Below are 19382 nucleotides of genomic sequence, written 5' to 3' on the forward strand. Positions count from 1 at the left end.
TGTTTGCTCAATAGAGCTCTGTAATAAAATAGCATGTCATAATTTTGCTGAGATTATGTTCTACGCAAGTGGCCTCATGAACTGTATTGAACTGAACTGACCGGTAAGTGACCACCGGGTGAAGTAATAATCGTCTGATCAGACTAATGCCACAGTATACTGGATGGGACCGGTAAGTGATCACCGGGATGAACTGAACTGAACCGATAAGTGACCACCGGGTGAAGTAATAATATCATGACAGTGAAGTGGCCACAAGCAATATCGCATGAATCTCAAAAATGAATATTTTATGCACGTAATATAATTAAATAGCGTAATTAAATATCCTATATTAATTTTTCTATATGGGTTGGATCATTCCCAGGCTCGCTGCAACTTTACCTAATCATGAGTGACATGCTAATATTCTAACTTGACTAAAACTTCGTAATTGAATCCAGAAACGAGACAATTACGCCCAATGACTTAGTATTTAATCATGACCCCATGCCAACCCGAACCAACACCGAACCATCATTTAGTCATGATTAAAATACTCCTAAAATGATGAACTAGTGCTCCTAAAATTACAGTACTCGAAATTTAGTGAATGGTGGCCAAAAACATGAAACGCTTATTCGAGAGTCATTTTGGCACATTGCACCGTAAATTCTCGTACGACCTCTAAACTGATCCGAATTACAAACGGCCAAAAACACGGCCTTCCTAACTTGATGAGGTACTGTCCAGTCTAAGGCCATAGGCTAAAAGCCGACCAAGAACCCGAAATTCATCTCTGAACCGCAGCACACATGCTATCAAAAATTACAGCAGCATGCTTGCGTTTCCTTTGCGTCCTTTGCAAGGCTATTGGACATTGGGGCTTGAACCACCAACCAGAGTCTCTTACCAACATCCTAAGGAATGGTTTGAACCATGGCTAAGGGCCCTAGGCCAGCCACAATCCGAACCACACCAAAAATGCGACAATACTCCCAGCCAAGAGCAAACATGCGTGCGTGGAGTATTGCTATTGTTTTGATGTCATGGATCGTCCCAGTGGCCATTTGATTGACCATGGCACAATCTAGACATCAAGGGGTATGGTATGAATTGTGGCTAAGGTCCAGAGGCCAACAAAGATCCACACCACTTCCCAAAACCGAAACATCACATGCAGTAAGGGGAAGGGTCGAGGGGCTGTTCTTGCGTTTTGATTTAAAAACAAATTACACCATGGACCAAGCCTCGGAAAGGCAACTTGGTCACGTCTTAGACATGATAGGGAGGGTTTCTAACCATAGCTATAGGCCCCTAGGGCAGCCAAGATCAAGAACTTTCTCCCGTGACAGCAACAATAAAATCGAGACTAAAAGGGGCATGTTCGGGGTGTTGCTGTCATTTCTGATTTCCAACGGGTATGGGACTTGAACGAATGGGCCAATATGGTCCTAATACATCCTAGTACATGCCTAGGAGTAGCCTTGGGAGCCTGGACACAAGCCGAACCATGATCCATCAAAAACAATAGAAACGTGAAGCACAAGGGGAATGAAAATCTATGCAGAATTCCTTTTCTTCAAAGGTTGCTGTCCATTTTTCGTTTTTCCTGTTTCATGCTCACATAATGGTTTATAAAAATATAAATACAACTTGATTGAAGAGCAAGGGATGGTATATGCATGCCTGGATATTTTGTTTTTGAAAGGAAAACCAAACAAAAACGATGGCGCGGCGCGGCGGAGACGGAGTGCTCTTTACTATCTTGTTCTTCCCTCTTGTTTCTCACAAATTTTCTCTCGGTTTTCCTCCCTAGGACTCACGATTTTCTGCTGTATAATGCTCTCAAATTTCGAGATTAGGAGGGAGGGGAATGGCTAGGAATGAAGGAAAAGTTTGCTAGATAAGGGAGAGAATAAGTCTTGAAATCTTTTGAATTTGAGAGATAATTAAACAATAATGATATGAAGAGATTTGTGGGATAATTTAGGAGTGCACTTGGTCGGTCATAGTGTCTAGGGGAGAAAATAGCTTAATTAATTTATTTGTTGGTGATTTAAAAGTGGGGAAAAATTATCTACCAAGAAAGATTAAGGAAAGATAATAAAAAATGAGTTGTTAAACTAATTTAAATCTTTTAAAATAAGGGGAGGGGCCGATTTTTATCTACCAAATCATGGGAGAATATTGCTTAATTTATTAATTATTGGGCAATTAAAATTGTGGGGATTATTCTACCATATAGAGATAAGGAAAGATATCAAAATGGAGTGTTGCCAAAAATTTAAATTCTTTATAGTGCAATGGCCGAAATTATAAGAAGATGGGAGGAGAAATGTTGCTTATTTATTAATTAAATGAGGATTAAAAATGGTGAAGGGTTATCTCCAAGAAAAGGTTAAGGAAAGATATTAAATAATTGGATTGCAACTATTTTTAAATTAAATAAAGAGGGCCGAAAATTTTAAGTAAAATAAAGGGGAAAAATATTTCTTAAATCTTGTATTGAATTCTTTAGAGTTTTATTTACTCATTAAATATTTTAGTGAATCAAAAAATTAATTATTGAACTTTATTTACTACTTAATCTCAAATTATTTAAATAATTCCTTAAACATTCTTTACATTAATTTAACTTATTATTTATCTTAAATAAATTCTAGGAAGGTTTTCTCAATATTAAAATTTACCTCAATACTCCAACTCCGGTCCGGCCTCACTTAATTAACTAAAAAGATAGCAACTAAACTACTGCATAAAAATAATTAAATTTAAAGAAAAGAAATTTAATACTCATGCAATAAAAGTCATTTTAATTTAAATACTAGGAATTATGCATGGCTTATACGTAGTCTAATTTACGGGTTCTACATCCCTTCCCCCCTTAAAAGAAATTTCGTCCTCGAAATTAAAACTCACCGAATAACTCGGGGTACCGACTCCTCATCTCTGGCTCAGACTCTCACGTAGCTTCCTCTTCTGAATGGTTAAGCCACTTGACTTTAACTCGCTTAACCAGCTTGTTCCGAAGCTTCTTCTCCTGTCTGTCTAAGATCTGCATTGGTCTCTCTTCATAAGACAGGTTCGGAGTGAGCTGCAACGGTTCAAAATTCAAGACATGCGAAGGATTTTACATATACTTCCTCAGCATAGAGACATGGAACACATTGTGTACTCCGGCCAGATTCGGCGGAAGAGCAACACGATAAGCTAACGTCCCAACCCTGTCGAGGATCTCAAATGGTCGCCGACTGCGAACTCCAGGTCTCTCCTCCTCTGATCCGCATAACTCTTCTGTCGACTCTGAGCAGTCCTCATCCTATCACGGATCTTGACTACTACATCGGCATTCTGCTGAATAATCTCCGGACCCAACTCTGCTCTCTCCACTACTTCATCCCAGTGAATAGGCGATCTGCACTTGCGACCATACAGTGCTTCATACGGAGCCATACCTATAGACGACTGAAAACTGTTGTTATAGGTGAACTCCACTAATGGCAAGTTCGACTCCCAACTCCCTGAGAAATCAATAACACAAGCACGGAGGAGGTCCTCCAAAATCTGAATAACTCGCTCTGACTGCCCATCTGTCTGAGGGTGGAAAGAAGTACTAAACAACAACTTCGTACCCATAGTCGAATGCAAACTCTTCCAAAATGAGGAAGTGAATATGGGGTCTCAGTCAGACACAATAGAAACAGGAATACCATGAAGTCGGACTATCTCCCGGATATACAACTCTACATACTGAATCATATTGAAAGTCGTCTTGATAGGCAAGAAGTGCGCTGATTTGGTGAGACGATCTACAATCACCCAGATGGCGTTTGATCCTCTGACTGACTTCGGCAAACCGGTCACGAAGTCCATGGTAACATTCTCCCATTTCCACTCGGGAATAGGACTGTTTGTCAAGAAGAAGCTTGGCAGAATGCTACTGTGCATTGACTACTGAGAGCTGAATAGGGTCAGAGTCAAGAATAAGTATCTGTTGCCGAGGATGGAGGATTTGTTTGATCATCTTCATGGAGCATCAGCGTTCTCGAAGATAGACCTCCGATCTGGATACCATCAGCTGAAGGTGAGAAAGCCTGACGTGCACAAGACAGCCTTCCAGACGCGTTATGGGCACTATGAGTTTATGGTTATGCACATCGGTTTGACGAACGCCCCAATGATATTCATGGATATCATGAATCGCGTGTTTCAAACTGAAAGGGGATCAGTTACGGTGACCGGAAGCGCAACGGAAGTTTAAAAAACGAATTTTTATGTAAAAATTTCGGCCACCTCCATATCTTGGTGTAGCAAATACGAAAAAACACAAACTATACATAGTGTGTTTAGAAAAATACCTATCAACCTCTTGAGGTTGATGATGGCTCCAACTAAGGTGTAAACACCTTAGCTCTTGTATGGCAAGAACTTCTACAAGCTTCCAAAGAGCACTCTTTGCTCTAAAATAAAGCCCACCACCAACTAGGTAGATCCCCTCATATTTTGCACTAGAAAAATATGAGGATTTTTCTTTTGAGAAGTGAATGTTTTCTCCAACCATTGAAGAACAAAAATGGAGAGAATGAATAGTATTTTCGGCCACTATTCATGCTAGGAGAGAAGGAGAGACATTTTTTTGGTTGTGGGAAAAGTTAAAGTAAAAAAGTTGCATGCCAAGCCTTGGTTATACAAAAAGTTGTCTCCCAACCTTTCACCTCCCATGCATGCAAGTTTTATTTGATTTTTAACAATTAAAAACCCATGGACTTAATTTTAATTATCTCAAACATATTTGAGACTAATTAAACATTACTTGAATTTACTCAAGTCCCACTAGTTAAATAATTATTTAAATTGAGCTCTACAAGACTCAATATGATTTAATTAATTCAACACTTGAATTAATTTAATTATTTGGACTCTACTAGGTCCACTAGTGTTTAATTAATTCAACACTTGAATTAATTTAATTTAGTCCATAATAATGTTTATGAAAATCACAATTTTCAAATACATTATTCACTTGGCCAAATTTTAATTTAGGAACACTTCCATAAATTAAAATTTACATTTCTCTCATAGAAGTCATACTTCTATTTTTCCTTACGCCTATAAACTCATTTATAAGCCGTTCAACACATTGAACTATTTTCTCCTTTATAGAAGTCATACTTCTAATTTTCCTTACGCTTATAAACTCCTTTATAAGCCGTTCAACACATTGAACTATTTTACTTCTCAACGGGATCTAGAAAGCTAGTACTTGTGTGGCCCTCAATGGTTCATTGATACAACTAGCCGTGGGTTCACATCTCCATGTGATTCGGACTAAACATGTCCTTATATGAGCATACCCCAATTGCTCCATTCTTATTTATCAACTCCTTGATAATAAGAACGTCAGAACTCAAGTCTGATAGTACCCAACCAATCATGTTAAACGCCTAGCAGCATCGCTTACATGATTCCCTAGGTATCAAATGATAGTGCCTGCAAGAACCATTCAATTATGGTTAGCGTACAGTACGGTCCCTTCAACTCATATATCCCGACCGATTCGACAACCATTGGTTTATCGAGAGTTGTCAATGAATCGATACTATGTGTCATGTCGTAGTTGCATCGATGGTGTAATCTATGAAACCCCTTTCATAATTACCACCATACTCTGATCAGAGATTTCAAACTACATATACATGAAAAACACATAGGATATCCATACCCGTAGGTAAGCGGTGAATCCCCGACTACAATGCATCGACTCCTATATGTTTCGACAGAACACCCAACCTTGCCACCTGATGACCCCATGAGAGTCGGTAAACAAGTCAAAGTGTAATTCTAGCACATAGAGTCTCAATGTTGTCCCGGGTCATAAGGACTAATGGTGTACAACCATAAACTAGGACTTTTCCACTCGATAAGTGAGAACCACTTGGAAAGTCCTTTAATGGAGGGTTGTTCAGTGCACTCTACCAGGAGCACCTATCTGCATGCTCGGACATCACAATGTCCCCTACCAATGAAACATGGTACTCACATCGCAGATACTAGTCTCAAGCTCGAGCGGCCTATATCCTTCTTAGCGGCGGCTGAATCGACTAGGAACCGTTTAGAATATACAGTATTCCAAATATGAGTTTCATGATACTCATCATATGAGCATCTCATATTCTTTCTACTATTTGTATATTCAAGGGCTTTATCTATGCAACTAGCATGGGTATATAGATAAAGATGTGCCAAAACAATAATTTCAAATATTATTAAAATAAAGATTGCTTATACATAGAGTTTCATTGTGAACACTCGGCCAACACTTGGCTCGACGTGCACCTACTCTAACACAAACTTACCTGGATCATCTCGTCATAGTTTTCATTGACGATATCCTGATCTATTCGAGGAGCAGAAAGGACCATAGTCAGCATCTGAGGACCGTACTATAGACTTTACAGGACGGACGGCTGTATGCCAAGTTCAGTAAGTGCGAATTCTGGCTTGACAGTGTAGCATTCTTGGGCCACATTGTATCTCAGGATGGAATTGAGGTCGACCCCAGTAAGGTCGAGGCAGTCAGAGATTGGCCAGTGCCTAAGAGCGTGACAAAGATTCATAGCTTCTTGGGATTAGCTGGTTAGTACAGGAAGTTCATTCAGGGCTTCTCTTCTATTTTGGTGCTTATGACCGCCTTGAAGAACAAGAATGCCAAGTTTATCTGGGAATCTGAGTGTCAGGAGAGCTTTGACATATTGAAGCTAGCATTGACGACGACACCAGTTCTAGCTATGCCATCAGGACAGGGAGAGTTTGTGGTTTATACAGATGCTTCGAAGCTCGGTTTAGGCGCAGTTCTGATGGAGAAGGAGAGAGTTAAAGCCTACGCCTCCAGACAGCTGAAGATTCATGAGAAGAATTATCCGACTCATGACCTCGAGCAAGCTGCAGTGGTGTTTGCTCTGAAGATTTAGAGACACTACTTGTATGGGGAGAAGTATATGATTTTTACTGATCACAAGAGCCTGAAGTACTTCTTCACACAAAAAGAGTTGAATATGAGACAGGGAGATGGCTAGAGATAGTGAAGGACTATGACTGTGACATTATCTACCATCCGGGTAAGGCTAATGTGGTTGCGGATGCTCTGAGCAGGAAGCACGCAGTGATTTCACATTTTTCGGTACAGAGACCGCTGCAGGTGGAGATTCAGAGATTTGAGCTTGCAGTTTATGCCAGGGGTGATGCCCCGAATCTTATTAATATGACAGTACAGCCGACATTGAGGGATTGAATTCGGGCAGGGCAGACTTCTGACGAGCAGTTGCAAAAGTGTAGACAGAAGGACGAGGCTAAGGGCCAGAGACTGTATGCAGTTGTGGACGGCATAGTCAGATATATGGACCGCCTATAGGTTCTTGACAGTGATTCCCTGAGACCAGATATCTTGAGCGAGGCCCACAGCACCCCGTACTCCTTCCATCCTAGGAGTACGAAGATGTATAAGGATTCACAAACTCTTTATTGGTGGCCGGGCATTAGGCGGGATATTCTACGATTCTTCTCCGAGTGTTTGACATGACAGCAGGTCAAGGCAGAGCATCAGAGACCTGCAGAGAAGCTGAGACCAATCCGTATTCCCGAGTGGAAATGGGAGAACATCACCATGGATTTTGTGACAGGGCTTCCGAGGACTACCAGAGAATATAATGTCATCTGTGTGATCGTTGATCGGCTCACTAAATCAGCTCATTTTCTACCGATCAGGAAGAATTTCATCATGACTCAGTACGCAGAGCTGTACATTAGAGAGATTGTCTGACTGCACGGAATTCTAGTGTCCATTATGTCAGACAAGGATCCGAGGTTCACTTCTGCATTCTGGAAGAGTCTACATCAGGCTTTCGGTACCAAGTTACTATTCATTACTGCTTTCCATCCTCAGACAGACGGACTGTCAGAGATGGTGATTCAGATTCTGGAGGACCTACTCCGAGGTTGCATGATCGGCTTCCAGTGAAACTGGGAGCTGAAGTTACCTTTTGTGGAGTTCTCATACAACAAATGTTATCAGGGGAGAAGATTTGTAAGGTCCAGGAATTTAAATTTACATAGCCTGAAAGCATTCAATATAGGATTTTAATTAAATGATGTGTTTATTTATTTTTATGCATTTAATGCATAATTATTGCATGATATGATTCATTTCACGATTTTTTTAAAGTTAATGCATTAGGGTTTCTAGATGCATTTCGCACTCGATCGAGAAACGGAGATTGGGGATTTATCAGAAAAATTATTTTATGAAGGGATTAATTTTTATTAATCAATATGGAGTGTTTATAAGTGTATTTTTCAAAAATGGGCTTTCTGGGGTATTTTTACCGGCATTATTTTTTTTATTCGGTACGCCAATTTTATCGAAATAAGGGACTTTTTGAGGGTTAGTGTAAAATTTTCAAAAACTTAACTCAAACGAAATATTTTTCGGGAGTGTGTTTGGGCTTGATGGGCCTATTTTTAAGCTTAATGGGCTCAAAACCCATTTAATCTTTTTTTAAATCATATTTAGAGCCCATTAGCATTTTTATTATCTATTTATTTATACCCTCAACACTCCCTAAACCTAAACCTAATCACACCAGCTGACACCCCTCTCCTTCAACAGCCACATGTGATTTTCCAGCAGCTTCTTTACTGCAAAAGTCGATCCTCCCTTCACCTTTCAAGGAAGCCTCCTTCCCCGCTCTTCCGGTGCCTCCTGACGCGCAATTCTCCTCGTTTTATTTCATAAAACATCAAGGCCCACCACATACATTTATTTCTACATCATATACGCTATATACATGATGTATTGTGTTTATTTGTAGGTGGAATTCTCGATCCAACGCATATCATGGAGATCCATCGGTTTTCGTTTAAATACATGCATCCTTTTTTTCACCACTCACGTTTTCTTGTAAGTGCGTTTTATAGGCTGCTCAAGACTTTAAGATCGTGTCTTGGTGCTGGTGTCGAGGCTTAGTGGAGGTAAGTGGGAGGCCGAGTATTTTTGTTGGTTGTAATACGGGGTAGAGCGCTCGGGTGTGTGCGTGTAACTGGTGGCATGAGAAACCATTCAAGGCCATGGACCAGACCCTGGGAGGTCTGAGTCATGGTCTAGGGTGGTCGCACGTTGCTGGTTTTGGGTTGAAATCATTGGAGCCATAGAACCGTGAGGGCCGCGGGAGTGTTCCTTGGAGACTAGCGAGTGATTGCGATTTACAGCGTGCATGGGGCAGAGTCTGTGGGTAAGGTAGGTCCAGTAGGGTTAGGTCTCATTCCTAGGTGGCTTGGTGGGTTGTTGGTGCGAACTGGTAGAGCCTAGGGGTGCTAGTTATCAAGTTTGGTTCACCTAGGGTTCGAAAGGGGGAGTAGCTGAAAATCCAGCAACTTATGATCTCATTGCGTGGATTATAGTGGGCTGGAAATTGTTGTTTAGAAGTTGGTAGGATGTATTTTAGGCATAGTTTAAGCTTGGATTATCTTGGTTAAAGTTCGTGTCGATTCGTGTTAAAACCGAGACTCCGGTCCAAGTTTTAAAACGAATCGATTAAGTTTTGAAACAGGCTCGAGTTTATATCTGAGAAATACTTTTAATTATGTTTTGGGATGTTTTAAGGAGTTTGGTAAGCTTCGGATCGAAATTTGGAGGTCCAGGGGTAAAATGGTCATTTTGGGTTTCTAGGGGCAAAATGGTCATTTTGCACTCGGGGTGAGATTTTGGTCCTGGCAGCGCCCTGAGCACAAATTTATCATGTTAAAAATTTTTAAGCATTATGTTTATGATTTTTTTATTTAATTATGAAAATTACGGTGCATGCTTGGTTTTAAGGAAAATTTAAGTATATGTGTGTTTTTATTAAGTGATGAATATGATGACACGTTTTGAAGAATGAGAATTGGTTGTGACCAACACGATTATATGAGATATTATGAGCTGAGGCCAAGGCTCAGTGGACGGGTAATGCTTTCGCTGATGTCCCCATCGCCAGGTACCACGATTTAATGGATCCATCGTATAGAGCTGATACGATAGAGCCGATAAAAAGAGTAACAACTAATGAACTGAATTCAATTAAAAATAAATATATACGCATATGATGATATGTTGACACATATTTTGACACGTTATGTTTTTATACGACACGTTTACGTTGTGCTTTTAAGTTCATGAATTGTGTGTTTATTACGGTATTATTCACTATTATGTGCTATTTATATGTATTTACTTTTAACAGTGCAGGTGTGTTGAGTCTTTAGACTCACTAGGCGTGTTTGGTGTCTGTGATCATTTAGATAAGGAGATTGGAGGCGCCGAACTCTGAGTAGGCATGGCCGGACGTGGGAGCACGACCCGAGGACCACACTTTTCCGCACATTACATTTTCTTGAGCTTTGAGTAGACATGAGAGATTTTATATGTTTTACGTTATGCTGTTGATTTTCACAAATTTTACCTGTTTTATTTTAATTATGAATAATTGTGGGACATGTTGGCATTATTTTTACTACAACATTTTATATGTCGAATGTTTGCGGGTGTTATTTTTAAATGGTATTTTCTTTTCAAGGGAGTTGCATGCATGCAAATTTATTTAAAGGTTTATTTTCAAAAATGTGAGCTTTTAAAAAAAATATATATTTCCGCATTTAATATTAGTAGACGTTTCACCAATCATCCTAACATCATGCCCATGGACCGAAGCCCCGTCTCGCAAGCTTGTAGTCATGAGTTCTTTCACTGTAGCATGTCTCTCAGAATGAGTTTTTACAACATACAATTCATTCAGATGAAGGTGAATGTCAGCAACATTCACCGCCTCCTATAACCTCCACTGAAGTTCGTTCGACATAGAAGCCAATATGTTGCTCTTAACTTGAAGATCATGGTCTCACCATTTCTTAAGCATAGCTAACTCAATCTGACTAACATTAGGAACTGCTTCCTTGGGTGGATTCTTATTAAACACATACGAAATCATTTTCTAGTTCATAACAATATTTAAATTTTGAAACAAATCATTATAGTTAGGGCCAGTCAACTTGTTTTTATCGAGAATGATTGAAAGCGGGTTACGAGCAGCCATCGTAAATATACTGAAAAGAAACATATATAATGGTTACTGATTATTTTAAAATAAGTCTAAGATATAAAATATGGATTTTTATTTTATAAATTTTCCTCTCACTATTTTGACATTTCTACCACCCTCTAATAAAAAAAGGGAAATCGTATTTTCTTTGTGGGCACGTAGAGCCCAATTAGACAATTATAATCCCGAATAATATCAGTCAATTATAATTTCTAACGGTAAAATCCAATTGCATCCCTATGTAACCTCTGCGTGTTTCGCCTCACCTTAATAAGGACCCTATATTATGACGCCGTTTATTTTCACGTGTCAAACCGACCCATCAATATTGAATTGTAGTGGACGGTCTCCATGAGTTCCCCCAATAATTTGAGCCAAAGTCATGGGAGTTCCATTCAATTCACATCATATGTTCGGTGGAGGTCAAAGAATTGCGGCGTCCAGGCCCCTCCAATAATATGAGCCAGACACTGTCCGTGGGTAGCGTTTAACATGCAACCACGGTTAATGAAAGGCAAGAATAAATTAAAATATTTTAATTTTTACTTTTGTGGTTTGATATAAATTTTGAATCTTATTCAAAATAATGGATTTTAATTTTAAAATTGTCTCATCATTTTAATTTAAAATTGCGTGCCATGTTTGTATGTTTGTCGGATTCATGCAACTATATTATTTAATAATATACATACATGAATACTATTATATATCGCATATATATCATAATATGACATTCATTAATAAATAATGATGATCGATCGCCAACACTATTATATCTATGTGAGCCATACATGGATCCAGGTCCAAAACCTAGGTGAATGCAGGGATGAAAATGCAACTTATTACAAGAGCTTCCAATATTTTACATGTCTTCATGTTGTGCATCGGGCTCACCATCTTCTAGTCTTGATCTCCCGCTATTTTTAATAATTACATTTAAATAGCCATAGCACATAAGGGATACATCTCATGGGGTAGAAACGGGCCATAAACCAGATCCACTTTAATAATATCAAATATTAACAAAATGAATAAAACAGTAAAATATCCTAACATACACCTAACACATTGGTCAAAGCTCTCAATCGACCTTCATGCATTTAATATCGAATATTAACATCACTTAATTAAAAAAATTTAATTAATTGATAAATCATGTATCTAATAATTTTATTACTAACCACCACAATTATTAAATAATTTAATAAATAAAATAAAACCCTTTATTTAATTTCTAATTATTTCAATAATAATTGAATTCTTTTAAAACTCACTTTTACTATAAATAATTAAAATCATATTCTAATTATTTATTTTACAAGAAAATTATTAATTGTCTAAAAAATTAATTTTTCAGAAGAGAAATTGAATTAATTTTCATAAAATATCAATTTTGTCCATAGTTTTGAAAAATAAGAAAATCGCACCCTAGGCCCAAACAATTCAAGCTCATTATTCAGCACAGTCCCGAGATATTTCCGGGCAGCCGCCCGCACTGACCGTCCACTGCCCGATCGTATCGGGCAATGGCAGGCACGCTGTACGCGCCCCTCGCGCACTCTTCGTGCAGGCCGTGCGTACGCTGCGTGATAAACATAAAAATTGTACATTAATTAAATGTTTTATAATATAATTGTATAGTTTTTGTTTTATTAAATGTTTAAATATTATATGTTTTATAATAAATTGTATAAAATATAAGTTGTTGTTTAATTACAAATTTTTACTATTTTTTACAGGTTCGATAAAACAAGAATAAACTTGGCGTTGCAAATGGGATTAAGATGATTCTTGGACCTGTAGAAAGTTGATTATAATATCTACAATATTGTTGACAAGCATGAGATAAAAATTCTCTCACAATTGGGATCAAATTAAGCAACAAATAAAGTTACCAAAGGAGTGACAGTTTTACCATGCTCTAGTATTTTGACCATATCTCTCAAATTACTTGGTCAAATGATTTGAAAAAAATACCACAACTAGAAACTCAATTATCCACATGTTTCTTTTTATGTGAAGAAGCAAATCGTAATAACTTCGTATAGCATACATTATACGAAGTTATACAATAGCAACTATAAATCAAAACTCCTACTTATAAGTAGGAGTTTTGATTTATTGTTGCTAAATGTTACACTACATTCTTGGAACCATTTAAATGTTAGTTTGGTATTACCAACGATTTAAAGTGGATGCCTTGATTTATTATATATAAATATGTTATAATATTAAATTCTTGGAACCATTTAAATGTTAGTTTGGTTTTACCAACCATTTAACTTGGATTCCTTGATTTATTATATATGAATATATCATAGTATTAATTTATTGGTACCATTTAAATGTTTGTTTGGTTTTACCAACCATTTAAAGTGGATGCCTTGATTTATTATATATCAATATATCATATTATTAATTTCTTGGTACCATTTAAATGTTAGTTTGGTTTTACCAACCATTTAAAGTGGGAACCTTGATTTAGTGTTTACAAATATATATAGCACAATAAATACTTGACAACATTTATAAGTTTTGATATATATTTTATACTTATAAGAAAATAGTATATAACATAATATAAATATGATTATTTAATATATTGGAACCATTTTATTAAGTGGATTTCAATAATGTTCATTAATGTTAACTTTATTAAAATATCAAGAGTGGATCCTCTAATCTCAACTACTTAAATTAAAATTTGAACAATTAAAAATTACCAATTAAAGATTCAAACAATTAAAAGAAAAACAAAAACAAAAACAAAAAGACATTGTAGTGGACTTGTAATTACCGTAGCTTCCCTGTGGATACGATATCGGACTCACCGAATTATACTACTTGCGGACAACCTGCTATTGGGAGTGCAACAATCAAAGTCACAACAAGTTTTTGGCGCCGTTGCCGGGGAAGTATAATTTAATTTCAAGTCTATTTAATTTTCTTTCTTTGAATTTTTTATTGTTTTTGTGTGTTTTTCTTCTTTTTCTTTTGCATTTGCATGAGCATTATTTGGTCACGTACACTTAGTGGTCGACTCATTCGAAATAACCCTTTATTTTTACAAAACATGGCGGAAGAACCCATCCAGGAAAATGAAGATGAAATTCAATCTCAACATGATCATGATAGGCGAAGAACACTTAGAGATCACATGAATTCTACACGTACTAGTGCACCTTCATGTCTAGTTTTTCCCCCTGATGCATCTCATTTCAATTTTAAGCCTGGTATTATCCAACTTTTACCCAACTTTCATGGCTTAGATTCTGAAAATCCATACATGCATTTACGAGAATTTGAAGAAGTGTGCAACACATATAATGATCTAAATTGTAGCATGAACACCATTCGACTTAAGCTTTTTCCTTTTTCTTTAAAAGATAAAGCTAAAACTTGGCTACAAAATCTTAGATCGGGATCCATTCGAACTTGGGATGAATTGCAACAACAATTTTTGAAAAAGTTTTTTCCATCTCATAGAACAAATTCTTTCAAAAGGCAAATCATCACTTTCACTCAAAAACAAGGAGAAACTTTTTATCAGTGTTGGGATAGATATAAAGAATTGCTTAATCTTTGTCCACATCATGGTTTTGAAATTTGGAGAGTTGTTTCTCAATTTTATGAAGGCTTAACACCTAAAGATAGGCAAATGGTTGAATTTATGTGTAATGGAACATTTGAAGATAAAGATCCAAATGAGGCAATTGAGTATCTCGATTCATTAGCTGAAAATGCTCAAAATTGGGACACTATAGGTACAATCGAACCATCAAACAAGATTCAATCTCCTACATCTGGTGGAGGTATGTACACTCTCAAAGATGAACATGATCTTCAAGCTAGATTTACCTCTTTGGCAAGAAAAGTTGAGGCACTTGAATTGAAAAAGAATGGTCAATTAAAATCTGTTCAAGAAATTGCATGTCACATCTGTGATACAAGTGATCATTCTACAAAAGATTGTCCCACTTTGCCTTCTTTTAAAGAATGTCTCCATGAACAAGCCAATGTTTTAAACAATCTCAAAAGGCCAAATTTTGAACCATTTTCTCAAAGTTACAATCCAGGTTGGCGAAATCATCCAAATTTTAGTTGGAGGAATGATAATGCTGCACAATTTTCACAACCACATTTCCAAAATCAACAAAATTTTCAAAATTATGCACCTTATGTTCCTCCACCTAAAAGGAATTTGGAAGATATATTGAATTCTTTCATTGCAAAGCAAGAGTCTATCAATACTCAAACTGCTCAAACCATGACAGATTTGAAAGATACTCTTGCTAAATTTGCATCTGCACTTAATGTTCATGAAAAAGGTAAATTTCCTTCACAACCTCTGCCTAATCCCAAGGATCATCATTCACAAACTGGAACTTCTGGAACTCAACCGATGGATCAGGTAAAATCTGTTATTACCCTTCGAAGTGGTAAGGTTGTGGAAAAATCCATTCTTGAACCTTGTGAAGATGATGATAAATCAACTCCAAAGGGTAAGGAAGTGGAACCCATAACTTGCGAAGAGGAGGTTCAACAGACAGTGTCACCACCATTCCCTCATGCATTGAAAAATACAAAAAAATCAAATTTGAATTCTGATATATATGATATTTTTAAACAAGTAAAAGTTAATATTCCTTTATTAGATGCAATAAAACAGGTACCATCATATGCCAAATTTTTGAAAGACTTGTGCACTGTGAAAAGAAAATTGAATGTGAAAAAGAAAGCATTTTTAGCCGAACAAGTAAGTGCAATCATTCAAAATAATAATGCTTTGAAATACAAAGACCCTGGTTGTCCTACTATTTCTTGTATTATTGGAGAACGAAAGATTAAAAAAGCCTTGCTTGACCTTGGAGCTAGTGTGAATTTACTTCCATATTCAGTTTATCAAGAACTCAATCTAGGCGAGTTAAAACCTACTTCGGTAACACTTTTACTTGCTGATAGATCTGTTAAAGTGCCAAGAGGTATGGTAGAAGACGTGTTGGTCCAAGTTGATAACTTTGTATATCCTGTCGATTTCATAGTTTTAGATACACAACCTATCGAAGCTTGTAATGCAATTCCTGTAATTTTAGGTCGTCCATTTTTAGCAACTTCTAATGCTCTTATAAATTGCAGGAATGGAATAATGAAGTTGTCATTTGGTAACATGACCTTGGAGCTTAATGTGTTTAATCTTTGTAAGCAACCACATGACAAAGGAGATGAAAGTGAAGATGAAAATCTTATTGAAACTCTTGTGGAAGAAAACATTCAAGAAGGGAGTACTCGTGATCAATTAGATATTTGTTCAATTGAAACTGTTAAAGAAAATATTGAAATTGATCTTGATGATTTTATCAGGTATCACTCGTTACCAGGATCAGAGAAAGAATTTGATGCAAAATATGAGAACAAAGACGAACCACCCATATTGGAGTTAAAACCCTTGCCAGAAGAATTGAAGTATGCATTTCTTGGAGAAGATGAAACATATCCGGTGGTAATTTCTTCCAAACTAGCAAGTGATGAAGAAGGTAAATTAATTGATATGCTTAAAAGACATAAAAATGCAATTGGTAGGACACTAAAAGATCTCAAGGGTATTAATCCACTAATTTGCACTCACAAAATTCACTTAGAAGAAATGCAAAAACATCTCAACAACCACAAAGGAGATTAAATCCACACATGAAAGATGTTGTGAAAAATGAAGTTCTCAAACTACTTGATGTTGGGATTATCTACCCTATTTCTGATAGTAAGTGGGTAAGCCCAACACAAGTAGTTCCGAAAAAATCTGGCATCACAGTGATAAAAAATGAAAAAGGTGAATTGTTAACAAGTCGAGTCCCATCTAGTTGGTGGATGTGTATTGATTATAGAAAATTAAATGACGCCACTAGAAAAGATCATTTTTCATTACAATTTTTGGATCAAATTTTAGAAATAGTAGCAGGTCATCCATACTACTGTTTTCTTGATGGATATTCAGGTTATTATCAAATTCCCATTGCGCTAGAAAATCAAGATAAAACTACATTCACATGTCCTTTTGGAACATTTGCATTTAGAAGGATGCCATTTGGATTATGCAATGCCCCAGCAACATTTCAAAATGTATGCTAAGCATTTTTTGCTACATGGTTGAAAATTGTTTGGAAATTTTCATGGATGATTTAACTGTCTTTGGGAATACATTTGATAATTGTCTTGAAAATTTGGAAAAATTTTTAAAAAGATGCGAGGAAAAATGTCTTATTTTATATTGGGAAAAATGTCATTACATGATTACTTATAGAATTGTTTTGGGACATGTCGTGTCATCTCATGGAATTGAAGTTGATAAAGCAAAAGTTGATGTCATTGCCAATTTATCCCCTCCAAAAACCATTAAAGAAATTCGCTCATTTTTGGGACATGCTGGATTTTATAGGAGGTTTATAAAGGACTTTAGTTTAATCTCTAAACCCATTTGTAACCTCTTAACAAAAGACAGTGCATTTGAGTGGGCTCAAGAATGTCAAAATTCTTTTGATAAAATCATTCGACATTTAACATCAGCTCCGATCATGCAACCTCCTGATTGGTCTTTACCATTTGAAATCATGTGCGATGCGAGTAATTATGCAGTCGGTGCAGTATTGGGTCAAAGAAGAAACGGTAAGCCTTATGTGATATATTATGCAAGTAGAACTTTAAACAATGCTCAAATGGATTACTCCACAACTGAAAAAGAACTACTTCCTGTAATATTTGCATTAGATAAATTTCGTTCTTATTTGATTGGATCAACAACTATCGTGTTTACTGATCATTCTGCTATTAGATATTTGTTGACCAAACAGGATGCAAAGCCACGACTGATACGATGGATTTTGTTGCTCCAAGAATTTGACATTGTGATCAAAGATAAAAAAGGAACCGAGAATGTCGTAGCCGATCATTTATCGAGACTAGTAACAGGATCATCTTGTGAAATGACACCAATTAACGATAATTTTCCTGATGAACATCTATTTTCAGTTACTACTACACCTTGGTTTGCTAACATAGTAAATTTTCTTGTGACAGGAAAAATGCCACCGCAATGGAGTTCTCAAGATAAAAGAAAATTTTTGAATGAGGTAAAAAACTTTTATTGGGATGATCCGTATCTGTTCAAGTATTGTCCGGATCAAATTTTTCGACGTTGCATACCCGACAATGAGGTAAGTAGTGTCATTAAATTTTGTCATTCAGAAGCATGCGGAGGACATTTTTCTTCAAAGAAAACAGCTGCAAAAATCTTGCAGTGTGGATTTTATTGGCCCACTTTGTTTAAAGACACCCACGAAATCTGCAAGATCTGTGAAAATTGTCAAAAATTGGGTGCGATTTCAAAAAGAAACATGATGCCTTTGAATCTTATTATTGAAATTGAAATCTTTGATTGTTGGGGAATAGATTTTATGGGACCTTTTCCACCGTCGTTTGGATACTTGTATATTTTAGTTGCAGTTGATTATGTTTCCAAATGGATAGAGGCAATTCCATATTGAACAAATGATCATAAAATCGTCATCAAATTTTTTAAAAAAATATTTTTAGTAGATTTGGAATTTCTCGAGCCATGATAAGTGATAGGGGAACTCACTTTGTTAATAAACCATTTGCTTCATTAATGGAAAAATATGGTATTACTCACAAAGTAACTACTCCTTATCATCCTCAAACAAATGGACAAGTTGAATTAGCTAATAGGGAGATAAAGCAAGTTTTGGAAAAAACTGTTAACTCAAATAGAAAAGATTGGTCTCTGCGACTTAATGATGCACTTTGGGCATATCGAACAACTTTTAAAACATCATTGAATATGTTTCCCTATGGGTTGGTTTATGGAAAACATTGTCATTTGCCTGTGAAATTGGAACATAAAGTTTATTGGGCGATCAAAACATTAAATTCAAGCATGGATGATGCCAACAAATTGCGTAAATTGCAACTTAATGAATTTGATGAACTCAGAAATGATGCGTATGAGAATTCAAGGATTTATAAAGCAAAAATCAAATCATTTCATGATAAAACAATTCTTAGAAAATCTTTTGAGATTGATAAAAAAGTTTTGCTTTATAATTCTCGACTTCACATATTCCCAGGAAAATTACGATCAAGATGGACATGCCCATATGTTGTAAAGCATGTGTATACTTATGGAGCTGTGGATATTGAAAATCCTAAAAATGGTGATGTTTTTAAAGTAAATGGACAAAGGCTTAAACCATTTTT

The sequence above is a fragment of the Primulina huaijiensis genome, chromosome 8, assembly GCF_012295235.1.
Source record: "Primulina huaijiensis isolate GDHJ02 chromosome 8, ASM1229523v2, whole genome shotgun sequence".
NCBI classification, from domain to species: domain Eukaryota; kingdom Viridiplantae; phylum Streptophyta; class Magnoliopsida; order Lamiales; family Gesneriaceae; genus Primulina; species Primulina huaijiensis.